The sequence below is a fragment of the Hesperophylax consimilis genome, chromosome 30 (genome assembly GCF_061612785.1).
Source record: "Hesperophylax consimilis isolate HC1 chromosome 30, BYU_Hcon_1.0, whole genome shotgun sequence".
Lineage (NCBI taxonomy): Eukaryota > Metazoa > Arthropoda > Insecta > Trichoptera > Limnephilidae > Hesperophylax > Hesperophylax consimilis.
The window spans coordinates 19,506,477-19,512,185 of NC_142865.1; the positions used below are offsets into that span (position 1 = coordinate 19,506,477).

The following is a 5,709-nucleotide window of genomic DNA, read 5'->3' on the forward strand; positions in this document are numbered from 1 at the left end:
ATTTGTAGACCATAGATATACTCACGTAGACTGGTTGGGATGAATAAGCAAATTAAATCGCACCAACCAAACGGTGTGTTTTAATGAGATGGTTTTTCATTAGTTTTTAAATGGCGATTTATAAATCTATTATATTATATATGTAATAAAACTTATTTATTCAGAATCAGCGTTTGTTAATCTATATGAATATATTTTTTAAGCCATAATATTTTTCACTGGAGTTCCTCAGTGTTCATAAATTAAATTTTACTTTACTACTTTGGTCAGGTATAGATTTTTTTCTTTTAAAAAGAAATACAAACATTCCCGGGTTACGAATAACCTGACAATATTTGAAAATCTCCTACTGCCACCACAGTAAGCGGAAAATGTTGCTTGTGTCGTGATGGAACCAGCTGAGGAATTCAACACACTACGCCTTGATGGGCCTCAAATGCGATGTCAACTCAGCCAATGACCGATATAGAGTTTATTATTCAGCTTGCTCTACCGATCGTAAAACACTGCCGCTATTCCCGAAACTACGATTTCCACGCCAAACTGAAAACAATAAACAAAAACGGCAATAAATTACTAAACACAGCGGGATGAAATAATAATCCATTGAAGTGTTTGTTTTGATTCAAAATAGCACCTGCCTATTTTCATGGTAAATACTAAACTTATTTTTAGTAAAATATTGCCTGAAGGGCGTCTTGCAAGCTTTGAAAATAGTTTAAAATTGTTGACAAATAACCTTTAAACAACTTTGAGCATCAATTTTATTTCTTTAATATTCAAAGGTAAACCGCAGACTTGTGGACATTGTAAAAATATGGAGGTTTGATTATTTTAACGAATGATTCTGAATATTTTCATATCTTCATACAATTTTTTTTTAAATTTTTTTAATGATAAACTAATTTTTATAAGACAAGGATTTTATGCATAGCTTAAAGGATAATAAATTATAATAAGCAATAGTTAGTCAAAAATATATATACGCTAATATAATAAGCAGTAATTGTTGATTGAAGTACAAGTACAAATTGAATTGTTTGGCGTGTTGGAAATAAGCCGACGTAGCTCAGTGGTCCAAAGCATTTGACCTGACATCAAAAGGCGCGGGTTCAATTCCCGTCGGCGGAATTTATTTTTAATCGGGAGATATTTTTAATTTGTATTGATATTACCGGAGACTAATTATTGCTTATAATAATTTATTAAAAATATAATGTTTGTTTGTGCCATATAGACCCAAAAGTTACTGGACCGATTTTGCTATAAATTTTAAAGCCTGTTTTGAGTGGTAGAAAATGTTGGGTACGTTTCGACGAAGACTTAATGCATTATCTCTACACTGAAATGAGGTACGGAGTTGAAATCGATATAATGTAATTTTTCGACAATAGCGATGTAGATTTCACAAGACTACATGAAGTGGAATGTAGAAAAATTGGAGACGCCAGAGGTAGGCATGACATGATGAAATGAATAATTAAATAATAAATTAATAATGATACTTATTTGTAGGACTTCGTGATGAAAGAAGAGAGGATTTTAAGTCTCTCTCTATCTATGAAACTTAGTCATAAGCCAAAAGCAATTAGTTATAAGTCTAAGTGATCAATGCATAAATTAAGTTGTTAAGCGCCTTTGGGGTGATTTTCTCACGAAAACTGCGCTATATAAATAATGCAATCATTATTATTATATGGAGAATGTATGATGTGGAAGGAATGGAAATGATTTTTTTTAATTCTTCCCAATTATGTTATTTCCACCGTAAAAATGCACGCAATTTTCCAGTACACTTGAAATCATAACCTTCAAACCTTACTCCAAGCAATTCCGAGCAACGCCGGGTAAACGTCAGCTAGTTATTTATAGATGTAGTGGTATTTTCAAAGGTTCATGTTTGTAAGATACCTAAACATCAAACATTACCTAAACTCCATTTTTCTAAATTATCCAATTTTATTTCATATACTTAATATCTGCCCACCAGTGTAAATATTAGAAGCTATCGATAGAAAATAACATTTTTGTAATTAATGAATTGAAATACTGTTGAGACCGTTAGTTTTTTTCTGTGTCCTGTTTTGTTTGATGTTTCTTTTAGTTTTAAAAGTATTATCTTCCTCTTCAATGATGTTTTATATTGATGGGTATAGCATTCAAAAGTTATCAAATTAAATATTCATTTAGACCTTCATAAAAAAGTCAATAGAGATACCATATAAATAAAAACCACATTTGTTTATTTTAGACACTATCTAGTATACAAACCAATGGTTGAGAAATTTGTAATCATTCAAAAAGCTGCTAAAAATATTATAAAAATTAGTTAATAAAGATAATATTGTTAATCCTTAATTTGAAAAATGAGATCGACAAAAATGACGTATTTTTTATACAAATTAAATCCTAATGGTCAGGTTCAATCCTAATGTCCCGGTAAAACCGAAATCCTGGGTTCGATGGCCAGTTGAGATGATTATCTTTTAATTTTTCTGTGTCTTGTTCTGTTTCATGTTTCGTTTACATTTATTGGTATTATCTTCTTCTCAAATGAAATACTAATGTCAATTTCTAACAAGATAAATTAAAGTGCATTTATGAAACAGAAAAGACAGAAAATATACTGTTCCATTTGGGAATAGAACCCAGGACCGTCTTGCCGGGTTAATTAAATCACTTTATTTTGCGTAATTTTTAACTGGTTTGTACTGCGACTAAGAACAACGAACATTAAATTAATTTTATATATGGATTTTGCAAATTAACTTAGAAAACAGCAAAAAATAAAATAGTTAACAAAATAAAAACATCCTGTAAATTACCTTTGCTAAGCATATTTCATTGACTCCCCCTACTACCTCCCTCCAAATCTCCACCTCACCTCACAATAACTGATTATTTTTGTATTTGTATGATGTCAAGTTATACGTGTTGAAACCGATTGTAAAAAAACTATTCCAAAATAAAATTCGTCTCTACTAGTTTTGCATCTACAATAAAATCACACGCTAGGGTCATCACACGTCAACACTTATCAGAATTTATCTGTTCAAGTTTTCCGTATCTCGTACATCTATAAAATCACAGAAACAGGGTTGTCACAAGTGAGGGTTTTATTAGTCCCATTAATCACCCTCCGTTGTGTTTGTCCGCCGCTTCCTGTTCCCCATGCCCGCTTCCCGCTGCAGTAGAGGGCGAGTTGTGACTTGTGAAGCGTATTTCCTACGGGCGGATGGTCGACTGTCGGCTTTCCGCTCACAGCCCTGAAATATCATATATTGTTATGTTTTGTATACGTGTCAAAATGACGGATTTTGGCAAGGGTTGTCAATTTATTGTAATCATTTTAACATTGGATATGATTTGAAATTTTTACGACCAAAAGTATTATAGTAATTCTTCTTCTTCTCTCGTATGGTGGTGGGGTTCAGAAGGGGGACATCTAGTTCTGCAAGCCATTCTAGGGCCTCAGGAGTCGCCATGTGAACCTCATAGGTCCCGCCAGGGAATGAATCTAGCGGGCATTTGACCTCATGATTATATTATAGTGATTTATTTTGGGGTATATGCCGTGTTGCGCTACCTCCATCTTTATCCAACGTTTCGGAAAGCATTACATCAGGGCAAATGTGATGATTTTATTATTTAAAATATAATATTTTTTAAATGAAACAAAAAAAATTAAATTCCCCAAATTAAAATTATTGATAAAACATATCTTTTTTATATTGCTGATTTATTAAAATCCTGTTCAAAACAGGACAGGAGGCAGTTTGCTAATAAAATTTTAGTACTTTCCGATTATCTCGGAAAACGTGTTCAAACTGTTCATGCACCTGCGTTTTCCATGTAAATATATAGTGACAAAATGCGAAAATGTATGGTTTTTACAAACACATGTTCTGACGTCGCGTTAGTTCATTCCTATTTTACTAAAAAAATAATTTTAATGAACCTATCAATTCATTTGTTTAGGGCCTACAGTCCCGTTTATAACAGATTCCAATTAATTTTATTTTTTAAAAACAAAATTATATATTAGTAAAATTTATCCGTGTATAGAAGTGTAAATAGTTAATAATTATTCCAAAACTCAATAAAAATAATCAACGAACTTTACCTAGAAACAAACAAACACTCACATGTTATGAATAACCTACTTAATGAGTGAAAAAATTGATTATGCAATGATGGAGGACTTCGCTAGCAAAATATGAAATGTACGAGAACCTTACGCTTTGGACATTCACAAGACCAAGAGTTCAAAATCCTTCATCATTAAACAACCTGCTACCAAAATATTTTTCAAATAAAATTGTATACAACAAGGACATACACAAACATAAAACTAGGACGTGCAATGAAATCAGGCTACCAAAAAAGGACAATGCGAATACACAGAATAGTATATTATACAAAGGGATGAAATACTATAACGCGCTACAGGAAAATCTAAAGTCTGCCCCAATTGGAAAGTTCTCGATGTTGTGTAGGAGCCACATCAAGCAAGAAAAAACATAGTATATTTATTTGCAATAAATTAGTCATTTGTAAACTTTAATGTACAAATTACTAAAATAAAATAAATAAATAAAAAATTAACTAAAATAATATTTTTAAATATACTATCTTTCTTCATAGACATAGTGTTATGCCTAATATCAACAGAAATACCTTTGACTTCGGTTAAAACAAAGCAACTGAAATTCTCTTAGTTTGCTTATGCACATGCAGGCAGACTCTAGATTTGTTCTAGAATTTAGACCTATGTAGTGGCGACTGGTGACGACTAATTTAACGGCTCAAAGAGTCGACTCAATCGAACAACGGCTCAATTGAACGGGAGCCGTGAGCTCGGAGCATATGAGCAAAGAGAAAACTGTGTTCGCACTATACGGCTCCCGGTAAGGCCCCCCTTCACTGTTCCCCCGATACGGCTCCCAGCTCCCAGGGTATGAATAAAACAAGCAAATTCTAGATAGTTAATTAGTTAGTATAGGTACATACGTTCAAGTCCAGATATCCCACGTCGTTTACATATCTGAGTATGTAATAACAAATAATACTCCTGATAAAAGGAGTAATCGTTTACCGGGAGTCGTACGAATACGTCTCATCAAAAAGAGCTAGCTCATTTGTACGGCTCATCAACGACTCATCACTACCATGTAGACCAGTGGTTCTTAACCTTTTTGGCTGGCGACCCAAGGTACGAATATATTTGAAGTACGCGACCCTAATCTAATTTTTTATTTTTTTTCCATTGACAGGTTATGTAATTTTATACTATAAAATTTATACGATGTATTGGTAAAATTAGAAATAAACAAATTTATTTAAATGTTCTGTATTAAAATCAGACCAGCATTAAAATAGTTAAAAAATTTACAGCAAAATAATCAGTGACTACCCTGGTGTTGTATTTTTGAACAAAGATCATGTATACGTGGAGTTATGTTTATAGAAAGTGCACACCGCATGTCATGCTGAGGATCCAACCTATTCCTGTACTTATTCTTCATAACAGCAAGGCATGAAAATCCTGCTTCACATAAATAAGTAGTTGGGAAAGGTTGCAGGGCTTTTTCAGCTTCATTGCTCAGAACAGGCTTCCCAGATAATTGTGCCCAAAATTTTGTGAGACTCGTTCTGGCAAATCTCTCTTTTAAAAGTGCATCACCTTGCATTTCGAGCAATTCTTCTTGT

At 32.8% G+C, this 5,709-nt stretch overlaps 1 non-coding gene across 1 annotated transcript; it reads left to right on the plus strand.

The window, feature by feature from the left end:
• The first annotated feature begins 1,058 nt into the window (after positions 1–1,058).
• Positions 1,059–1,131, plus strand: TRNAS-UGA (transfer RNA serine (anticodon UGA)). Its single transcript has one exon. It is a non-coding gene; the product is annotated as a tRNA-Ser (tRNA).
• The last annotated feature ends 4,578 nt before the right edge of the window (positions 1,132–5,709 follow it).